Source organism: Triticum urartu, chromosome 3A, assembly GCF_056163025.1.
Source record: "Triticum urartu cultivar PI428250 chromosome 3A, HENAU_Tu73, whole genome shotgun sequence".
NCBI classification, from domain to species: domain Eukaryota; kingdom Viridiplantae; phylum Streptophyta; class Magnoliopsida; order Poales; family Poaceae; genus Triticum; species Triticum urartu.
This window is the reverse complement of record NC_141875.1, coordinates 689,442,349-689,466,073: the sequence shown is the minus strand read 5'-3', so window position 1 is coordinate 689,466,073 and position 23,725 is coordinate 689,442,349. Positions and strand designations below refer to the sequence as shown.

The 23,725-nt window shown below is 48.9% G+C and overlaps 1 long non-coding RNA gene across 2 annotated transcripts in view; it reads right to left on the bottom strand.

Moving 5' to 3' along the window:
- The window catches only part of LOC147981660 (uncharacterized), a 361,749-nt gene that overhangs the window by 118,270 nt on the left and 219,754 nt on the right, over positions 1 to 23,725 (bottom strand). The window contains exons 1-2 of one of the 2 annotated variants that reach the window (XR_015599936.1): positions 21,734 to 21,882; positions 21,481 to 21,564 (exon numbers count right to left, since the gene is read on the bottom strand). This is a non-coding gene — a long non-coding RNA (uncharacterized LOC147981660). Of the gene's footprint in view, positions 1 to 21,480; positions 21,565 to 21,733; positions 21,883 to 23,725 lie in introns of those variants that run through there. The other variant, XR_015599935.1, reaches the window with a different exon arrangement.

Here is a 23,725-nt window from a genome sequence, read left to right as displayed (position 1 = left end):
AGAGGGAGCTAACAAAGTAAACCGGGTGCTGCATCATCTTCTTCTTCTACACCACTTCATTTGGCTGCGCGGGCCCTGTCCTGATGGCGTCAGACTTTGCCGGGGGCCTTGCCTTGCCGGCACCAGGCCCTGCCGGGGGAATCTCTGGCTCGCCATCCGCCGGTCCTGATGTTGTCACTGCCTCTCTGTCAACCTCCCTCTGCGCCACTAGCGCAGCGCTGACCACTTGATTCGTCGCCGCCAGATACAGTAGCAACGGCTCTTGGGGTTTAGGCGCAACTAGAACTGGTGTAGAGGAGAGGTATCTCTTCAGATCCTGCAGCACCGCTTTGGCCTCCGGGGTGCACTCCGTTGGGCCTGCCTTTTTCAAGACTTTAAAAAAGGGAAGGGCACGCTCAGCAGACTTGGAGATGAATCGGCTCAAGGCGGCAACACAGCCGTGAGCCGACGCACATCCTTGATCTGCTTCAGCGCCTCAATCTGCTCGATAGCCTTGATCTTGTCTAAGTTCGCCTCGATCCCATGCTGTGACACAAAGAACCCGAGAAGCTTGCCGGACGGAACTCCGAAGACACACTTCTCAAGGTTCAACTTGAGGTTGATCTTGCGCAAGTTTGCAAACGTCTCTTCTATGTCTTGTACAAGTGTTGCCTTTTCCTTGGTTTTGACCATTATGTCATCCATATATGCTTCCATATTTCTATGTAGCTGGCGCTCAAAACCAATTTGGACTGCTCTTGAAAACGTTGTTCCCGCATTCTTCAACCCGAAAGGCATCCGTAAAAAGCAATACATACCACACGGGGTGATGAATGCTGTCTTTTCTTCGTATTCTCTTGTCACGAAGATCTGGTGGTATCCCGAGTAGGCGTCAAGGAATGATAACAGATCACACCCGACTAGGGAGTCAACAATCTGGTTGATGCGCGGCAACGGGAAAGGGTCCTTGGGACAAGCCTTATTGATATCTACGTAGTGAATACACAGCCTCCACTTCCCATTTGCCTTGCACACCACCACTGGATTGGCCAACCACGTCGGATGGAATAATCCTCTCACGAAGCCTTCCGCTTCCAACTTCCTGATCTCCTCTGTGATGAACTCTGGCCTTTCCAAAGCCTGCTTCCTGACCTTCTGCTTGACGGGCCATACATGAGGACAGACAGCAAGGTGGAGCTCAATCACCTCCCTGGGAACGCCGGGGATGTCGGATGCTTGCCATGCAAACACATCTACATTCGCCCGCATGAAGGTGACGAGCGCGCCTTCCTATTTGCTATCGACTGTGGAGCTTATGGTGAAAGCCCCTCCCGTGCCGTCCTCCTTGACGGACACCTTCCTGGTCTCTGGTGGTGCAGCTCTTGATTTCTTGCTCTTGCAGGTGGAGCTCTCTGGCACGTCCTCAATGGTAGCACGACACTCCGAAGAGGTGCGCTTGCCGGAGTGGGTGCGAGAGGTTTTCCCAGTCTTCTTCTTCCCTCCCGGGGCTTCAGCGGCAGGAGCCAGTGTCTTGGCGGCAGCTGCTGCAACTGCTTCCCGGTAGAGTAGGTCGGCGCAGATCAACACATCCTTCTTGTCGTAGGGTATGGTGATGATGGTCATCGGCCCAGGCATCTTCAGTGTGTTGTAGTCATAAGGAGATGCCGCCATGAAGTTGGCTAGTGTCGGCGGCCGAGGATCCCATTGTAGGGCAAGGGGATCTCGGCTACATCGAAGATGATCCTCTCTGTCCTATAGTTCAACTCACTTCCAAACGTCACATGCACTGTGACTTTTCCCTTTCGCTGGCTCCTTCCCGGGTTGACCCCTTGAAACGTGTCCGTCTCCTCGAGGTCCCCATCAGGAATTTGCTGCCTCTTGATCACAACGGGTGAGATCAAGTTCAAGCCGGACCCACCGTCAACCAGCATCTTGTTCACCATGAGGTTGTGCATCTTTGGTGAAACCAACAATAGCAAACACCCGACCGCAGTTGTGCGATCAGGGTGGTCCTCAGTGTCAAATATGATAGGCGTGCTGGTCCACTCCAGCGGCTTCTGAGCGTCGAACGATGGCTCCGCTGCTGCGATCTCACACGCCCACTCCTTGAGCTGGCGGTGAGAAGTATGCAGCGAGGCGCCACCATCAACGCACATGGCCTCTGTATCCTTCTGGAACTCATGCTCGCTGGACTCATCGTCCTCATCGTGATCGTCGCCTTCCTGCTTTTTGCTGCGGCCCCGAGCGGGCCTATCTTGCTGGTTATCCTTGCCGCGGTGGCCTCCTTGGCCGCCATGCTTCTTGCCGGATCCTTCGGCACCATCCTGACCCTTCTCCTTGTCCCGCCTCTCATACTCGGCTTTTTGCTTCTCAGCAAGCAGCTCGACTTGTCGGCAGTTCTGGAGGTCATGGCCCTCGGTGCGGTGGATCTTGCAGTACTTCTTGTCTGAGCCTCCTGTCTTGTCGGCAGCCGCCAAGGCCTGGCAGGCGGCGCACCCGTCAATCTCCTTGCCGGGGTCGTCTGCCTTGGCCTTCTTGGTAGCGCCGGTGTCGTCGGATCCCTCGACGGCAAGCACGGCCTTGCCCTTGCATTTCCTGTTGCGACGCCAACCCTTCTTCGTCGGGGCGGCGGTGTCTTCATCTGTAGAGTCGGTTTCCGTGCCGGCGTCCCCGGGATTTCCTCCCCTCTTCATCTCGGGCCCACATGTCGGCCAGAACATAAAGCTCGGCCACATCTTTAACCTTGTTCATCGCCAGCTCTTCACGCATCTTGCGGTTGCGCACATTCTGATGGAACGCGCTGATCACGGCAGTGGGGTGAACATATGGGATGTTGTATTGCACCCGGCTGAACCTCTGCATGTACTTGTGAAGGTTTTCACCGTCCTTCTAGGGAATGATGTGCAAATCACTCACCTGTCCATGAGCTTGGTGGCCTCAAGTGAAGGCACGAACGAACTCATGACACAGATCCGACCAAGAAGAAATAGAATCCACTGGCAAGTGCATCAACCAAGACATGACATTGGGTTTCTGGGCCAACGGAAAGTAATTGGCAAGAACCTTGTCGTCCCGAGCTCCAGCGGCTTGCATCGCGATGGTGTAGATGCTGAGGAACTCCGACGGGTGGGTCTTGCTGTTGTACTTCTCGCCGACGTCGAGCTTGAACATACGGTGGGACGGCCACTGGAACGCAACTCACGGCTAAAGGCCGGGCAACCCACCTCGTAAGGTATGTCGTAGGAGCCTCCTGGTGCTGGGTGGTCCATAGCGGGCCCCGCCCGCCTATCGGACTGGTGGCGTGTATCGCGCCGGCGCTCGGTGGTGGTTCGAGCATTTTCATGGGCTCGCTACCAGAGAACTTGGCGCTGGTCGCGGTGGGTCCATGGGTCGGACGATGCTATGGAAATGTTATCACAAGCGTCATCACAACGGATCGACCCCCGCGGTGGCTGGCGTGGAGAAGGCAAGTGCACCGTGGCTGCAGCAACTCTGACACCTCCACCGCTGGCATGCGGTGGTTCGACGGAGCATCGACCTGAGGTCCCCGCTGGGCGTGGCTCGTCTTGGTTGGTGACGCAGACGAGGCTCCGAATAGTGGCTCTCCACTCATCGAGCTTTTCTGTAGTAGGAGGGAAGTTGAGGAGCAGTTGCACGCACGCCAAAGCTTCTGCTGGAGTGGGTGGCGGAGAAAGCTACATGGACCGTGGCGCGCTTCAACATCTAACCATGTTAGAAAGAGCACTATCACAGCCCAGCGGCTGCGTGCCATTTTCGCCAGCATTTCGACGGGCATGCTAGCCTCCTTCGTCCCGCAGATGATGCACATGACTCTTCCCACGGCGGCGTCCCGGGTCTCCAGCATGGTGGCGCTGCTTGTCGCTCACACCCTGGGAGGAGCGCACTGTGGGCGCCGGCGTAGGCGTCTTGGAGGTTGTCGCGCCGCCGGCCCCGGAGGGCCCCGCGCCGCCTGCGGGGGGCGTAGCTCTATCTCTAGATATGGAGGCATGCAGCCTGTCGTTCCGTGCACGGACAACGCCGCTCGCCAGGCTCTGACTGCCAGAAAGATGTTGGTGCTCGGGGGTCGTGGCTCGGGTCCTGTCCGCGACTGGCCCGCTGTTGGCCTGGGCCAGTACGGGCCGTCCAGCCCCCGACGAACCGATCACTGTGACCACCCTCTTCTTAGGAGCCATGATGATGTAGAACTGCTAGGCTAACTACAGATCGGATTTTCAAAACTGCGCCCCCAACCTGGCGCTCCAATGATGTCGGTGGAAACGACACCTATGGGATCACTGGGATCCCTTCTACGGTTGGCGGGTGCGAGGTTGTGCAAAGAGCGGATCTGATGGGAAGCACAGGGATCGTTTACCCAGGTTCGGGCCGCGGAGATGCGTAATACCGTAGTTCTGCTTTGGTGGATGTATTTGAGTGTCTTTGTGTTCTTGAGCTAGCTACAAGGTGCGACTTGCCCAAAAGATCCGAATCCTCCTCCTGGTCGCCTCAGGCCTCCTTTTATAAGAAAAAGGGGCTGCCACAGTGGCACACAGGAGGTGCAAAGGTGTAGAGTGGATGAGTCTATCCTCTGGCACCATCGGACAAACGCATTTAATGCGCTGCCGACGTGCCCCTTGCTTTATTGGGGACATCAAGGAAGCACGTCACAGCTCTCGTCGCCCCTCCTGGCTTCGACACGCGTCCGAGCAGACAAGGCATCATGGCGCCATGTTGGCTGGCTGCTAGGCTGGCACGGTGGTGGTGCCTTCACGAAGACCTGCATGCCACCACACAAGTGCTTGCTGAGTCGATCGTGGAGGCTGCTCGTCGCCACGCAGGTCCCTGCACACCTGGTTGAGATGGCAGCTGCATGGGGACGGCAGGGGAGCATTGGAAGACGTGGGCCTGGCCACGGGCCCGTAAGTGTCCCCGGCAAGGGCCTTGCCGGGGCCCCCGCAAGGGTCTTGCCGTGGCACCGTGATTGTCCTCGGCAAGGGTCTTGCCGGGGGTCTTGTGGATTTCCTCGATTAGGATCCCGCCGAGGATCATCGTCTTCTGGTCCTCATCTAATCTTGTGTGCTTATGATCTTGACGAAGATCTGCATGCGGCCACAAAGGCGCCTTCCGAGCCTTGGTTCCAGTGCAGTTTGTTGGTGGTGTCAGAACCCACGAGTTGAAGGGTGGCCTGCTCTGCTGGCCTCTGATACGTCTCCAACGTATCTATAATTTTTGATTGCACCATGCTATATTGTCTACTATTTTAGGCAATATTAGGCTTTATTATACACTTTTATATTACTTTTGGGACTAACCTATTAACCGGAGGCCCAGCCCAGATTTGCTGTTTTATGCGTATTTCAGTGTTTCAAAGAAAAGGAATATCAGACGGAGTCGAAACGGAACGAAATCAACTAGAGAAGTTATTTTTGGAAGGAAACCTACCGGATAGACTTGGACCCTATGTCAGAAGATGAAGGAGGTGCTCACGAGGGTAGGGGGCGTGCCCCCCTGCCTCGTGCCCCCCCCTTCGGTCCACCGACGTACTCCTTTCACCAATATATACCTACATATCGTAAAACTTCCAGAACGGGGATTAGATCGGGAGTTCCGCCGCCGCAAGCCTCTGTAGCCACCAAAAGTCAATCGGGACCCTGTTCCGGCACCCTGTCAGAAGGGGGAACCCTCACCGGTGGCCATCTTTATCATCCCGGCGCTCTCCATGACGAGGAGGGAGTAGTTCTCCCTCGGGGCTGAGGGTATGTACCAGTAGCTATGTGTTTGATCTCTCTTTCTTGTGTTTTTGAGACGATACGATCTTGATATATCGCGAGCTTTGCTATTATAGTTGGATCCTATGTTTCTCCTCCCCCTCTTCTCTCTTGTAATGAATTGAGTTTCCCCTTTGAAGTTATCTTATCGGATTGAGTCTTTAATGATTTGAGAACACTTGATGTATCTCTTGGTGATCAACTTGCGGGTTTCGTGACATTGGGAACCTATGCATAGGGGTTGGCACACGTTCTCATCATGATTCTCCGGTAGAAACTTTGGGGCACTCTTTGAGGTTCTATGTGTTGGTTGAATAGATGAATCTGAGATTGTGTTATGCATATCGTATAACCATACCCACGGATACTTGAGGTGACAATGGAGTATCTAGGTGACATTAGGGTTTTGGTTGATTTGTGTCTTAAGGTGTTATTCTAGTACGAACTCTAGGGCTGTTTGTGACACCTATAGGAATAGCCCAACGGATTGATTGGAAAGAATAACTTTGAGGTGGTTTCGTACCCTACCATAATCTCTTCATTCGTTCTCCGCTATTAGTGACTTTGGAGTGACCCTTTGTTGCATGTTCAGGGATAGTTATGTGATCCAATTATGTTAGTATTGTTGAGGGAACTTACACTAGTGAAAGTATGAACCCTAGGCCTTATTTCCACACATTGCAATACCATTTACGCTCACTTTTATCACTTGCTACCTTACTATTTTTATTATTTCAGATTACAAATACCTTTATCTACTATCCATATACCACTTGTTTCACCATCTCTTCGCCAAACTAGTGCACCTATACAATTTACCATTGTATTGGGTGTGTTGGGGACACAAGAGACTCTTTGTTATTTGGTTGCAGGGTTGCTTGAGAGAGACCATCTTCATCCTACGCCTCCTATGGATTGATAAACCTTAGGTCATCCACTTGAGGGAAATTTGCTACTGTCCTACAAACCTCTGCAATTGGAGGCCCAACAACGTCTACAAGAAGAAGGTTGTGTAGTAGACATCATCCTCCGGCAAGTTGCCCCGGCAAGGCTCTTGCCGGGGCCGCGGAGGCTGCACCGGCAAGGGTTTTGCCGGGGGAGTCCACCTCACCCCCTTGCTCTTTCGTATTTCTTGGTCTTGGCGTTGCTTCTGGTCGCCTTGTGTCTTCGGCTTCCCTCCTCTGCCTTGCTCAGCGTGGCCGTGGGCGCGGCTCCGACTGCTCGTGCACAAGTAAAGGGGTAAAAAAGGAGTGCCCCTACTTTTGTACAAGTAAAGGTATATTAGATTATGTACATGCTTATTTGTGGGGATCTTCCCGTAAACCCTCGCTTGCTTGTGCTCGTTATAAGCTTAGAATTATTGATGATTACTCTAGAAAAAGTGTGGCCTTATTTTCTGAAAAAATAAATATGATGTGTTTGATGCCTTTAAGGATTGGAAACTTATGGTAGAAAGGAAAACTGAGAGGAAGGTAAAAATACTTTGAACTGACAATGGTATGCATTCTGTTCAAAAGCTTTTAACAGTTATTGCAGCAACTTGGGCATCATCAGGCACCACACCATCCCATACACTCCTCAACAAAATGGTGTGGCTGAGCGCATGAACAGAATCATCATCTCCAGGGCTCGTTGCATGTTGTCCAATGCTCGCATGGGCAAACATTGTTCGGCTGAAGCCGCCTCCACCGCCTGATCTCATCAATAGGTCACCATCCATTCCACTTAATAAGAAAACTCCCATTGAGGTATGGTCTGGTACACCAGCTGATTATTCACAGTTGAAAGTTTTTGGTCGCACTGCATATCCACACGTTGATAATGGAAAACTTGAGCCTATAGCTATTAAGTGTGTGTTTGTTGGATACGGTTCAAGAGTAAAAGGATACAGGTTATGGAATCCTGAAACTAATAAGGTTTTTGTGAGCAGGAGTGTTGTATTCAATGAATCTATTATGTATCATGATGATTCGTCCACAGATACTTTTGATGTAGAGCCACAACGAGTTACTTTACTGGTGGAGCACTTTGATGAGGAGGACCATGTAATTGCTGCTAATGATGCTGCTCCAGATGCACAGGTTGTTGGTAATGTTGATGATGGTCCAGATATAGAGGTTTACGATGATGATATTGTGGAACACTCACCCCCTATTTTGCAGCGACGAGTTCAGTCTCTTGTAGATGGCAGGAGCAAGATAGTCATTAAGAAAACTAACCGCCTAATTGAAGAGTGTGTATCGGTGTCAAAACCGGCGGATCTCGGGTAGGGGGTCCCGAATTGTGTGTCTAAGGAGGATGGTAACAGGAGGCAGGGGACACGATGTTTACCCAGGTTCGGGCCCTCTTGATGGAGGTAATACCCTACGTCCTGCTTGATTGTTCTTGATGTTATGAGTATTACAAGAGTTGATTTACCACGAGATCGTATAGGCTAAACCCTAGAAGCTAGCCTATGGTATGATTGTATGTTGTCCTACGGACTAAACCCTCCGGTTTATATAGACATCGGAGGGGGCTAGGGTTACACAAGGTCGGTTACAAGGGAGGAGATCTACATATCCGTATTGCCTAGCTTGCCTTCCATGCCAAGGAGAGTCCCATCCGGACACGGGACGAAGTCTTCAATCTTGTATCTTCATAGTCCAACATTCCGGCCAAAGCATACAGTCCGGCTGTCCGGAGATCCCCTAATATAGGACTCCCTCGGTAGCCCCCGAACCAGGCTTCAATGACGATGAGTCCAGCGCGCAGATTCGTCTTCGACATTGCAAGGCGGGTTCCTCCTCCGAATACTCCATAGAAGATTTTGAACACAACGATAGTGTCCTGCTTCCACATACCACCGTAGAGAGAATAATATTTCCACAAATCTAATCTGCTGACACGTTTGATAAGACGACATCATGCCATTGCCCGGTCTTTATTCGAACCGTTTTTCTCAACCAGCACTACACATATCGTGAGGCGGTTTGCCTGACACGTCTTGTCAAAGCAGAGATCATGTCCCCCTTATTACGGGATTCTCATCAATGCGGACATGGGTAACCCAATCGTTCATGTTGGTATGACTCCTCAATTTTAGGCAAGTCCCAAAGTGCCACGAGGAGGACGCTTGATATTCACCCTCTTTATAAAGAGGTCGAGGCCTGTCCTTTTTTCCCTCTCGTGCTCAATCGAATCCTTCCCCCGCCTCGAGTTCCAACACCCAAGGCTCAGGTCAGGCGCTTCGGACCTTCAACCATGTCCAGATCCAACCTTCTATCATAGAGGAGGACATCAAGAAGATGAGAGAGGCCAGATATCTGACCGCCGAAATTTCGCACAAGCTGCCCGCCCGAGGGCAGGTCATCCCCACTCCCGAACCCAACGAGAGGGTTGTGTTAATCTCTCACTTCCTCCGAGCACTAGGCCTCGCTTTGGATCCCTTTGTTAGGGGGCTCATGTTCTATTATGGGCTGGATTTCCATTATCTGGCCTCGGATTCCCTCCTTCACATGTGATCGTTCATTGTCGTATGTTAGGCCTTCCTTCACATTACCCCTCACTTCGGCCTGTGGATCAAGACCTTCAATGTGAAGCCGAAGATGATCGAGGGGCGGCACGCAGAGTGCGGAGGTGCCGTAATAAGCAAAAGCACTGATGCTCCATGGCCAGAGGGTTCCTTCCCAGAGGTGTCCAGTTTGTGGCAGCGGGAGTGGTTTTATATCACAGCTCCCCGAAGTGCCAAGTCGGTAGCCACCCCTGCCTTTCGCTCAGGCCCCCACCACAACTGACATCATGGATTAGCAGGGGGATGAGCTGGGGTCCAGCAAAGGATGTGCCAATATTGCAGAGCCGCATCCGGGACCTCTTTGAGAGAGATTTCAGCCTGGTTATGGTAATGCAAGTTATGCTAGTTCGTCGAGTCCAGCCTTGCAAACATCGACCCCTCCGTATGTGGGAATGCAGCCCAGAAGGACTGCGAACTATTCAGTAGGACCACGATCAATTCAGCACTTCCTCGGCATGACGCTCAAAGAGATGTACAAATCGTTCTTCGGACCCCAAATAGAGTGTCCGGACACCACCGAGGATACGGGTTTGAGCTGCAACCGCCCTGATACCCAAGTAAGTAATACCATGGCCGAACACGCTGTCCTTTTATTTATCATGACATCATTCTGAAAAGTCGCTCTTTGACCAGGACTGGATAACAAAGGCGAAGATGATCAGGTGTTCGGCCCCCCTTCCCGAAGGCTTGGCCAATCCGGTACTGGATAGAATGCTCGAGCCGGTGCCTTATCAGGTGCCCTTAAAGGAAGATGAAGGGGGAATAAAGAGGCTGAAAGCGGGCCTCACTCGCTAATCATCCCAACCGGGGGTATGAGCGCTTCCGCGAGGGAGGATAACTAGGGAGAAGAATCTGACATTCCCTCTCCCCGGGGAAGGAAGAGGACTACCTCTGAAGATCCAGAAACAGAGGTTTCCAAATGAGAGAAGAAATCTTCGCCAGAGGGAATTCTTGCCGCACAATGTCCGCACAGGCATCAGCCCTCTACTGAGGTGTAAGTAATCAAAAAGTACTTAATAGTGAAAATATCCTACCTTACTTCCGAAGACAATAACCGAAGCTTATATATTGTAGTTCGGATCATAGCCCTTCTCGACAGAGTTCATCTTCGGGGGATCTTCTTCCGAAGATGATGGAGAGCGAAACGCCTCCCCCTGTCACCCCACCTCATGAGGCGGGCGACCCTGAAGTGTCATCGCGGAGGGTTTCTCCTGATCTACCACTAGTAGAAAACGGGCCATTAGCACCGGTTCGTAAGGCCCTTTAGTGCCGGTTTCGGAACCGGCACTAACATTTCGGCACTAAAGCCCCCCCCCCCTTTAGTACCGGTTCAGCACGAACCGGTGCTAAAGGGCAACCACGTGGCACGAGCCAGCTCCGGGGGCCGGGAGCCCTTTAGTACCGGTTGGTAACACCAACCGGTACTAAAATGTTTGGGGGATTTTTGGTTTTATGATTTGTTTTTCATTTAATTTTTTGTTTTCCATTTTAATTCTTTTTCGTTTGCTGGTATTTTACGGTACTACACATTGTACACGTTATGCATATATATATATATAAATAGAATTTCTAGTAGAACCAATCATATATATATCATCAATGTCTCACAAACCACCATATTAATTTACACATACACACATGTATAGCTCTATACAATTTCTCCTACATATGCATGTTGCCTTCGGAGCTAGTGGCATTAGCCTAATTGGTGCCTTCGGAGCACGATGACAATTGGAAGTGGTTCATGACATGTTCGATGGGGGCGGTAGCGGGTAATAGTATTCTCCCTTCGGATTTATGACCTGGTCGAGCAAAAATCCCGCTATTTCCTCTTGAAGTGCTTCTACGCGCTCTGTTTCTAGGAGCTTGTCCCGCACCTCTTTGAACTGTTAAGAAGGAGATCAATATGCATGTGTATTAGTTGTGTGACTAGATATCGATAATGGTGTAAAAATTGTGAATAGTGTTCTGACAAGCGTACCCATTCCTGTCTTTGAGATCTGCTCCTTTCGGACGCCATCATGTGAATGTTCTTGCAAACGCAGTATGCACACAGATTAGTCCCCTGCGCCTGCTTCAGGGCCTTTATTACGAGAGTGGAATTTAATTTGATCAGATAATAATTAATCAAGCATGATAATTAAAGAGATGGCAGCTACCTAGCTAGCTAGTACTACTTAATTACTTACCTTGGATCGAAACCATTTCAGCTGTGGTTTCCATTCGCCTTCCGTGACGCTGATGAACCTTGCCCAAGCCCTGCCCGCCGACAAAGAAAATGAATAAAGGGGTTATTAAATAGTTCATATCATGAAATGACGAACTAAATAGGCCGAGGTATATAGTTAAGAATGATTGAAATTACCTGTTGACTATCCCATACAAGATGTTGTAGTCACTATTTGCTTTGAGTAGCGAGTCCAGTATTTCAACTGTTCTGGCGTCAACTTTAATGATACACAAGATCCAGTGAAATCTGCATGCACACACGTTTGCATGTCTTAATTAAGCGGGCATATGTAAGCAAAAACATGTAGCTAGCTAGTAGGCAAAAACAGAGAATTTGTAGTACAAGAAAGTGTGACTTACTCGAAGTTGTAAGGAAGTAGTATATCTTCATTGTATATGAGGCCCTTCAAGAACTCTAGCATGCTGTCCTCTACGTGATTTTCATAATACTTGCTCATTTTCCATGTGTATTGATTAACGGTGTTTGGGTCAATGAACCCAATGCCATAGCGTCCACCTTTTCTCATTTCATACATCTTCATCCTGCATAATACCACAGAAAAGAATATAATGAGGATAATTACAGGTAATGATTGATCAAAAGGATCACTACAGCTAGCTTGAGACTTAAATTAATTACAGAAAGAAATCACTTACAGACAATAGCAACTGACGATAGATTTTTTGAGTGCGTCTTGATTGTATAACTGAAACAGTTCAGAATACTCAATGGCCAAAGCTTTCTCATGGTAGTAATGATCCTTCTTGACATACACCATGAGGGATTCTCGATCGGATCTCTTGGTAATGTCCATGTACCATTGATGCAATTCATACATTCTCGCTGGGAGGTTCTTGACATCTTCTGGCTTGACCAAAGGTTGGCCCCGGACATATTTCCGTTTTATTTCCTCCTCTGTAATCACAGGCATGTCCTCGATCTCGAGGAGTTGTCCGACAGTGATCTTGAGTTCTTCAGCCTGCATTATATGCTCCTGGGTTATTACCACATCGCCCACCTCGGGAACGTAAACTGTTTGGCCACAATAATATTGGGCGCGCGTACTGTCACGTGTTGTCGGCACAACAAGCGGGGTGGTTGATTGCGCCGCCTGTTCTCCCAGCTGGGCAACGGTTTTCCCGCATTTTTCGATAGCTGCTTGTTGTTTGCTCGAGCTCGAGCTCGCCTCCTTCTGTAGACGTTGTCGATGTAACTTCCTGATGTGGCGCTCATAGTCTGTGTCAACAGGCTTAGGAGCTGGTGGTTGAGCCATATGAATGAAGTGGTCAACTACTTCCACAGGCACTTTCTCCCTTGGTGGCGGTTTCGGTCCAAAATGGGCATCGACTTCTGCCCGCACTATGGCATTGGTTTGCTCCTCGGTCCTGTCGTAAGCCCTCACAGGAAGAGGAGTAGTGAGGTTTGGACCATATTTATATCGCTTGCCTCCGCCTGTACTTCCTGTACTATGACCTCGAATGGTACCGCTACGCACCATAGCTGCGGGGTGTCTCTTCTGCGATTGCTGAGGCGGCGGAGACGGCTGACGGGGCTGAGTTGGACGAGGAGGAGTGGCCTGAAGCTGTGCCAGACTTGGAGGAGGAGTGGCTTGACACTTTGCCGGACTTGGAGGAGGAGGAGTGGCCCCACGCGTTGGTGGACTTGGAGGAGCGGGAGTCTGCTGACTCGGTGGCGGACTTCGACGAGGAGTCGGGTGACGCGGTGTCGGTGGCCTTCGAAAAATGATGCAATCCTTTCTCCATAGGATGATACGATGTTTGGCATCTCCGAGTGTGTGCTCCTCATCACCTCCGGGAATGTCAAGCTCTAGCCCCGAATACTGGTCCACCACCTCATCAACCAAGACATGAGCATAGCCCGTTGGAATCGGGTTGCAATGGAAGGTTGCCTTGGGGGAATTTGAAAAAGCAATGGCGTCCGCCACCTTCATGGATATGTTCTTCATTTTGATGTGTAGCTCGCAGTTAGTGTTCTCCGTGATGTCATCCACGGGGTATCTATCCAGCACTACTGCGTCGCCCGGGGCGGAACCTACGCTGCTTCTCGGCATGGATGGGGCGGTGGTATCCAATGCTGGATCATCCGCTAGCTGCTGCAGCTGCTGAGACCCCCTTTGCTGGCTAAGTGAGTCGATCTGCTCCTGCTGCCGCTGGAATTTAGCTGCCAATTCCGCTTGACTTGCTTCTAGGCCTTGAAGGCGTTCATAGTCGAGCTTCCTTTGCTCCTCCTCCATCTTCCTCTTCTTCTCCTCCACAATCTTCTTTCTCGCACGGGTTCTGTAGTCGGCATTCCAGTCCGAAAACCCCTCATACCACGGAATAGCGCCCTTGCCTCGTGTTCTTCCCGGGTGTTCAGGATTTCCCAGGGCACGTGTAAGCTCGTCGTTCTCTCTGTTGGGCTGGAACACCCCCGATCGAGCCTCTTATATTGCAACAAGTAGCACATCGTCGGCTCCGTTCAGACATGCCTTCGTCGAAACATTGCCTGTCTTCGGGTCCAACTCCCCCATGCGCATAGAACCAAGTCCTGCACCTGGGGGGCCAGTTCTTACTAACCGGAGTGACACCTGCATCCTCCATCTCTTTCTCAGACTTATCCCACTTAGGCATTGCCACCGCGTAGCCACCTGGCCCCAGCTTATGGAACTTATCCTTTTTTTCGGCATTGGCCTTGTTTATTCTCGACCGTTCCTTAGCTAATTCTGAATCCTTGAATTTCACGAAATCGTCCCAATGAGCACTTTGATTCTCTAGTATCCCTCGAATACTGGAGTCTTCCTTCCTCCCTTGACGTACTTCTCCCACGTCATTCTCTTGTGGTTCTTGAATGCAACCGCCATCTTCCTAAAAGCAGCGTCCTTGACTTTCCGCACGTCTGCTTCTGTGAAATTATCTGGTAAGGTGAAATGTTCCATGAGAGTATCCCAAAGCAGATTTTTTTTGCTTCTCGTCGACAAAAGTAACATCTGGACGTGGATTTGCTGGCTTTCTCAATTCTTGAAGGGAGATCGGGAGTTGGTCCTTCACAATAACTCCGCACTGACGAACGAACTTGTCCGCAATCTTCTTAGGCGCTAATAGTTCGCCATTAGGTCTGATTGCCTCGATATTGTACTTTACGCCCTCCTTCAACTTTTTGTTCGGGCCTCGTTTCGTCCTTTTGCCTGAAGATTTGCTCGATCCGGATGGCTGAAAGAAGAAAGATCGAGTCGTTAATATATCTTCAACTCATTTAAAACATGCGATGATCACCAGATTCCTGCTTATATAAATATATATACCTCGCCTGTGTTTGTTGTTTCAGGATCAACATGTTCTTCGTCGTAGTTCATGACTTCATCTTCTCGGTCGTCGCGAACGAATATCATATCACCCTCTCCGGTGTTGTTTAGAAATTCGGAGCCGTCAAAATCTTCTTCATTCTGATCATCATCTGGCCCGCGTATGATATCGAGCATGGTCTGTTCTCTATCTCTGTTGGTATTGTCCGCCATAGCTTTTATTTAACTATGCCAAAAGAAATATAAAACAATTTAGTATAATCTCGAATAATAGATATAATCTCGAATACATCGTCTCGAATAATAGATATAATCTCGAATACATCATCTCGAATAATAGATATAATATTGAATACATCACTAGCTAGCTAGCTAGCAAGCTAATAAAGATCGAATAGTACAGAGTAATCTAGGCCACTCGCGGTTCCTGAGGTGCGGGCGGTGGACATCCAAAGAGAAGGAACCATCACTGGATCATAGCTCGGGTGATCTCCCCAAAGAACCTGCCAGGTATTGGAGAACCTGACGTCCATAGCAGCCATGTAGCGATGGACGTGCTCGTCCTCCTCCCTGACACGGCGACGTACCACCTCCGGCGGGGCCGGCTCCCTCCGCACCGAAAGTGGCCCACGTGAATGCCACCAAAGGAGATGAGGGTCGACGACGGGACCCGGGGCCGGGTTCCTCACCAAGCGTCGCGCCCCTGAAGGTAGCACCTCCCAGTGCCAGCCCGGCGGAGCCCAGTCCCGGACATGGGTCCTTTGAAGCAGGACGTCGTCGCGGACGTGTCGACGGCGAGGATGTGGGCCGGGCATCGTCGACAACAAAATACTATATGACGCAAAAGTAAAGTAACATTTTTTAAATGATGGATTGTGATGATTTCATATATGCAAATTCTAAATTTTATAACTAAAAATATAAGAAACTAAAAAAACATCGATCATCGTCTAACAATTTGAAATTAATCTAATTCATCTAGCTAGCTAAAACTAACATTTCCAAAATTTCTAACATTTCTATATAACTAACATTTCTATAACATTTGACATTATATATATTATAACTAACATTTCTACATACTATTTGACATTAATCTAATCTAATTAATTAATTCATCTAAAACTTTGTATAAAAAACAGAAAAACAGAAAAAACTAAAAGCTAAAAACAGAAAAATTGTGTGTGTGTGCGCGTCTAGTGTGTGTGTAGTGTGTGTGTGTGTGTGTGTGCATGTAGTGTGTGTGTGTGTGCGCTACGATCGATTGGAGACGAGGAGAGGGGCCGGGAGAGGGGCTCACAGCGCACGCGGGCAAGGTCGAGGCGACGGCGAGGGCGAGGGCGAGGTCGATCCAAAGGCGACGGCGACGGCGAAGCGAGGGGATCGGCGACCGGGACGGCGACGGGGGTGCCGCGGAGTCGACGGGGACGACGCGACGAGGACGGGGGCGTCGCGGAGTCGACGGGGATGGCGCGACGGGGGCGGCGACGGAGTGGGACGGGGCGGCGGCAGAGAGAAGTGGGAGATGAGAAACTGAAAATTTTCGAAGTGTTTCTTATATAGGGGACACCTTTAGTATCGGTTGGAGCCACAAACCGGTACTAAAGGCCTGTTTTGGCCAGGCCAAGCGGGGGGGGGGGGGGGAGCACCCCCCTTTATTACCGGTTCCTGGCTCCAACCGGTACTAAAGGCCCCCCCTTTAGTACCGGTTGGTGCCACAACCCGGTACTAAAGGGGGTGTGCTGCCAGGCGAGGGGCGCAGAAGTTTAGTCCCACCTCGCTAGCCGAAGGGCGCTCACACCTTCTTATAAGCCCCGCCGCCGCTTCTGTCTCAAGCTCCTCTCTAATGCAGGCCTTCTGGGCCTACCTCTGCTACTCTGCCCTGTGGGGCCTATTGGGCTTGCGGGCCTGCATCCTGGCCCAACAACAGGTTGGGTTTCTAGTCGTATGCAGGCCGCTGTGGCCCGGTAGGTGGGCTTTTTTCATTTAGTTTTTTATTTTCTGCTTTATTTATTTTGTTTTATTTATTTTTAGTTGTTTTTTGCTGTATTTAGAGTTTCTTTGTGAATATTTTTGATAGTTTTTAGAAACTTTCAGTTAGTGCCGGTAGTTTTTAAATTTTAATAGTTTAAATTTTGAATTATTTGAAATTTGTGTGAATCACTAGTTTGTGAATAACTTAACTTTAAAAATACATTTTCCAGTGATTCTTTTTTATTATGTTTAATATTAGTGTGTTTTATCATTATATTCAATTTGGTAATGCTTAAGTTATTTAAAAATGAAATGCCCTTGTAACGGATGAGTTTTCGTCCGAAACCCTGATACTTCGAAACAGATTGTCCATTTTGTACACGAAGTGTATCCAGTTTTTGCGGTAACCCTCTCTACTTTTTTGCACATGCTATGTGGGTGAAATTATGATACCATGCCAACTTTCATCCTTTTCTGAGTTCATTTGAAATGCTTTTCAATTTCAGGGTCATTTAGCTGAAAAAATCAATAAATGCATGAAAGAATTTGCTTGCACATAAAATTTCTTCGCGTTTCAAATGCCAAAACACATAACTAGCTACCCTAACTATTACAGAGATTCCCTCCTGGGTGTGAAACATAGAAGAAAGTGATGATAGCTAAGCCGATCACATCCCAGATCTTTGGGTGTGAAACTTTTTCTTCACGTGTGTCCCTTTGCATCGTAGCCATGGAAAATCTTCATCATTTAACGGGATGCTCGGGTCAATTTTCACTGTGAATGGAGCAATTTCATCAAACTTTTCATAATCTTCTGACTTGTCTGTCTTGTCATCCACTCCCACGATGTTTCTCTTCCCAGAAAGAACTATGTGCCGCTTTGACTCATCGTACGATGCATTCGCTTCCTTATCTTTTCTTTTTCTTGGCTTGGTAGACATGTCCTTCACATAGAAAACCTGTGCCACATCATTGGCTAGGACGAATGGTTCGTCTGCATACGCAAGATTGTTGAGATCCACTGTTGTCATTCCGTACTGCGGGTCTTCCGTTACCCCGCCTCGTGTCATATTGACCCATTTGCACCGAAACAAAGGGACCTTCAAACCACGTCGATAGTCAAGTTCCCATATGTCCTGTATATAACCATAATATGTTTCCTTTCCCGTCTTGGTTTCTGCATCAAAGCGGACACCACTGTTTTGGTTGGTGCTCTTCTTATCTTGGGCGATCGTGTAAAATGTATTACCATTTATCTCGTACCCTTTGAAAGTCATTATATTCGAAGATGGTAACTGGGACAGCAAGTACAGGTCATCTTCAATAGAGGTGTCATGCATGGTACGTGCTTGCAACCAGCTGGCGAAACTCCTGGCTTGTTCATGTGTAATCCAGTCATCAGACCGCTTCGGGTGTTTGGAGCGTAGCAAATTCTTGTGTTCGTCCATATACGGAGCCACCAAGGCGGAATTCTGTAGAACTGTGTAGTGTGCTTCAGTGAGAGGATGTCCGTCCATACATATTATTTGTTCCCCTCCTAGCGTGCCTTTTCCATCCAGTCTGCCCTTATGCCGCGATTCAGGAACACCAATCGGCTTAAGGTCAGGAATAAAGTCAATACGAAACTCAATGACCTCCTCATTTTGACGGCCCTTGGAGATGCTTCCTTCTGGCCTAGCACGGTTATGAACATATTTTTTTAAGACTCCCATGAACCTCTCAAAGGGGAACATATTGTGTAGAAATACAGGACCCAAAACGTTAATCTCTTCGCATAGGTGAACTAGGACGTGCGTCATGATGTTGAAGAAGGATGGTGGGAACACCAACTCGAAACTGACAAGACATTGCACCAAATCATTCTGTAACCTTGGTATGATTTCTGGATCGGTTACCTTCCGAGAGATTGCATTGAGAAATGCACATAGCTTCACAATGGCTAATCGAACGTTTTCCGGTAGAAGCCCCCTCAATGCAACCGGAAGCAGTTGCGTCATAATCACGTGGCAGTCATGAGACTTTAGGTTCTGGAACTTTTTCTCTGCCATGTTTATTATTCCCTTTATATTCGACGAGAAGCCAGACGGTACCTTAATACTGAGCAGGCATTCAAAGAAGATTTCCTTCTCTTCTTTGGTAAGAGCGTAGCTTGCATGACCCTGATGTATGCCGTCTTTTCCGTGCATACGTTGCTGGTCCTCCCGTGCCTCAGGTGTATCTTTTGTCTTCCCATACACGCCCAAGAAGCCAAGCAGGGTCACACAAAGATTCTTCGTCACGTGCATCATGTCGATTGTGGAGCGGACCTCGAGGTCTTTCCAATAGGGCAGGTCCCAAAATATAGATTTCTTCTTCCACATGGGTGCGCGTCCGTCAGCGTCATTCGGAACAGGTTGTCCACAAGGACCCTTTCCAAAGACCACCTTCAAATCCTTGGCCATATCATGTACATCAGCACCAGTACGGTGGCGAGGCTTCGTCCGGTGATCTGCCTCACCTTTGAAATGCTTGCCTTTCTTTCTTACGGGATGCCTGCTTGGAAGAAATCGACGATGTCCCAGGTACACATTCTTCTTACAATTAGCCAAATATATACTGTCGGTATCGTCCAAACAGTGCGTGCATGCGCGGTATCCCTTGTTGGTCTGTCCTGAAAGGTTACTGAGAGCAGGCCAATCATTGATGGTCACGAACAACAACGCCTTTAGGTCAAATTCTTCCCCCATGTGCTCATCCCACGCACGTACACCTGTTCCATTCCACAGTTGTAAGAGTTCTTCAACTAATGGCCTTAGGTACACATCAATGTCGTTGCCGGGTTGCTTAGGGCCTTGGATGAGCACTGGCATCATAATGAACTTCCGCTTCATGCACAACCAAGGAGGAAGGTTATACAAACATACAGTCACAGGCCAGGTGCTATGGTTGCTGCTCTGCTCCTCAAAAGGAGTAATGCCATCTGCGCTTAGACAAAACCATACGCTCCTTGCGTCATCTGCAAAATCCTTCCCGTACTTTCTTTCGATTTTTCTCCACTACCACCCGTCAGCGGGTACTCTCAACTTTCCGTGTTTCTTACGGTCTTCTCTGTGCCATCGCATCGCCTTGGCATGCTATTTGTTTTGGAACAAACGTTTCAACCGTGGTATTATAGGAGCATACCACATCACCTTGGCAGGAATCTTCTTCCTGGGGCGCCGGCCCTCGACATCACCAGGGTCATCGCGGCAGATCTTATAGCGCAATGCACCACATACCGGGCAAGCATTCAAATTCTCGTACTCATCGCGGTAGAGGATGCAATCATTAGGGCATGCATGTATCTTCTGCACCTCTAACCCTAGAGGGCAGACAACCTTCTTTGCTTCGAACGTACTCTCGGGCAATTCGTTGTCCTCTGGAAGCATATCCTTTATCATTACCAGCAACTTTCCAAATCCCTTGTCAGGTACACCATTCTCTGCCTTCCATTGCAGCAATTCCAGTGTGGTGCCCAGCTTTTTCTTGTCACCTACGCAATTCGGGTACAACAATTTTTTGTGATCCTCTAACATGCGCTGCAACTTCTTCTTCTCCAAATCACTTGCGCAGTTTCTCTTTGCATCGGCAATGGCCCGACCTAGATCATCAACGGGCTCATCTGATGCCTCTTCTTCAGCTTCTTCCCGCATTGCCGGCTTAGCTTCTTCCCGCATTACCGGCTCAGCTTCTTCCCCCATTGTTGTATCATCGTATTCAGGGAACCCATGGCCAGGATAGCTGTCGTCGTCCTCTTCTTCTTCATTGTCTTCCATCATAACCCCTCTTTCTCCGTGCTTGGTCCAAACATTATAATGGGGCATGAAACCCGTCTTAAACAGGTGGACGTGAATGGTTCTTGACGTAGAGTAATTGTGACCATTCTTACAGCGAGCACATGGACAAGGCATAAAACCATCCGCCCACTTGTTTGCCTCAGCCGCAAGGAGAAAAGTACGCACGCCCTCAACGAACTGGGGAGAGCATCGGTCATCGTACATCCATTGCCGGCTCATCTTCATTACACAACACCGAATAGACCAAATTAATACAAGATCATACATAAAGTTCATACAACACTTAAATGCAACAAACAAATAACTCTCTAGTAAAGCATTTAAATGCAACAACAAATACGATCAAGATCGCAACTAAGGTAACAATGGATCCAACAGCATAATGATACCAAGCCTCACTATCGATGATTTATTTTCTAATCTTTCTAATCTTCAAGCGCATTTTCTCCATCTTGATCTTGTGATCATCAACGACATCGGCAACATGCAACTCCAATTCCATCTTCTCCCCCTCAATTCTTTTCAATTTTTCTTTCAAGTACTCATTTTCTCTTTCAACTAAATTTAACCTCTCGGCAATAGGGTCGGTTGGAATTTCAGGTTCAGATACCTCCTAGAAAAAATTTCTATGTCAACTTGATGGGCATAATTTGTCATAAACACGAAATGCAACTAGTTTTAAAAGAGAATATACATACCACATCCGAATCATAACAAGGACTAGGGCCGATGGGGATGGATATCAAAACCATGGCACTATATGTATAACAAACAACGTACGGGTAAGATAATTATACGAGTAACTATATATCCAAATCACAAACATCATTTTTTATATAAAATTTCATGAACAAGAGGCTCACCACAAGGTGGTGCCGGCGACGGGACGGTGCGGGCGATCGACGGTGGCTACGATGGAGATTTAGAAGGCACTAAGTAAACCACACCTTCATGTGCAAACTAAGTGTTATTTTTGACCTCAAATTGCATATAAATCAAATACTAGCACATATATATATATATCCTCCCAAATTACTAAACTCACAAATTAATCACTATATAAACCAATGCAAGAGCTAATCTAGCAATGAGAGATGAAAGGAAAAAGTTGCTAACCTTTGTGATCATTTGAATGGATGAGGGCCTTCAAATCTTGACAAATTTTGGGCAAATTTTGTGATGAACTCGAGAGGAAGAAGGGAAGAACAGAGGAGAGGGCCAGAGAGGGGAAATGGGGAAGAACAGAGTGCTGGTGGACGAAGGGTTTATATAGGACGACCTTTAGTACTGGTTCGTGGCACGAACCGGTACTAAAGGTGCTGGAGGGGCCCCACTCTAGCAACATCCTGCCACCACTCTCATTAGTACCGGTTCGTGGCACGAACCGGTGCTAAAGGTTAGCCACGAACCGGTACTAATGAAAGTGGCCCGGCTAGCCGTTGGAACCGGCACTAATGTATACATTAGTGCCGGCTCAAATACAAACCGGCACTAATGTGCTTCATGATTGACCCTTTTTCTACTAGTGCACCAAGGCCAGAGGGTAACCCTTTGGCTACCCGGAGTCCTCAGTATCCGGCTCCTAAAGAGAGCAACATAAATAGTCCGGAACCATACAGTTTTCGGTCGGACGCACTGAAGGATCTTATGGAGCAAGCGGCCGTCTCAGAAGCGCATCGTACGCTAATGGGTACGGTAATTGAAAGGATTTCATCTGCTGAAAGCGGATTGCATGAAGCTTTTATGAGTCTGCTGAAAGGCTTTGAGGTACGCGAAATAGCGTATGTTTTGGACAGTACCGCACACCTTAGGTGTGCCCTATGCAGATAGTAGCCCCTGAGACTCTGGTTGTTGTCGAGAATGGCGGCAAACAGAGGATCATAGTCCCAGGTAATTACCAGACTGCCTTTATGTGCAGGTGGCTGAAGTTCCGATGGCTAGCCGGACTGATGGGTTTGCTGAGCTAAAGCGGCAACTTGATGCGACAAATGCCGACATTGTGCTTGTCAACAAGCGGCTTGACGAGGCACAGGGTAAGTGATTTTTCCGGTGATCAATACATAGTAAGAGGAGTATGATGCCAGTATCTTTAATATGTTGTGACTGCAGATGGAGCTGCCACCATGGAGACCCTTCGGGTGGAGCTTGCCCGAGCCAAGGAACAAGCAAGGAATAGCAATGCGGCCTCTCTAAAGGTGGTTGAAGAGTTGAGGGCCGAACAGGCCGCGCATTGCCAGAGCAAGGAAAGAATAGCCAAGATGGCCGTTTAGTTGAAAGATGCCGCTGACCGTTACCAGGTTCTTGACAAAGAAAGCCGAGCGAGGGCGACGGACCTGGAGAAGGCCATGGTAGCAACCAAGGAAGCCCGCTCCAAAATTAGAGCGACACAGGAGGAGATGCATCAAGCTGCGGATATCGTGTCTGGGAAGCCCTTCTTGTTGTGGACTAATTTCGGAGGTCCGAAGTATGCTCCTCTTGATCAACTATGGAGTTCTGCGGATGCCTACGTGGATTTGGCGGCAAGTGCTCCTGATGCGGCCGAGTACTTCAAGGATCAAAAAGATCGTGAAGTGGAAAAGCTATTCTGGTCACAGTTCCATGCTCCAGTGTGTCCGCTGCTGTTGAATGAGCGAATGGCCGAGTGGGCCGAGCTCCATAGGTTGTCCGGACTTGCCATGAGGTCTATTGTGGATCATCTATGGTCGGGAGGGCCAAGGCCGAATAGTTACTTTAGTTTAGTGCAACAATTCCTTGCTGATGTGCCGCACATCGATGCTATGAAGAGGTCGGCGTGCATAGAGGGTGCGCGGATGGCCTTTGCCCGTGTCAAGACATACTGGGCAGAGATGGAGGCCACCACTGTTGCAACACAGGGTTCGGCCGTGGGCCGAGTGGCTGCCGAGCACTACTTTGAAGAAGTTCTTGAAGGCGCTCATTCGATAGAGGCTCAGTGCTCGAAGAATATTATGTTCTAGTGACATGTACTCCCATTGTAAAAACAATGTTTTATTGAGTTATCAAGGCTGTGTTTATACTTTTGCCTGAAAGTATGTATATAAACAGAAAGTTTGCAGTCGGCGGCTTCCGCCCCCACACATATAATGCGGG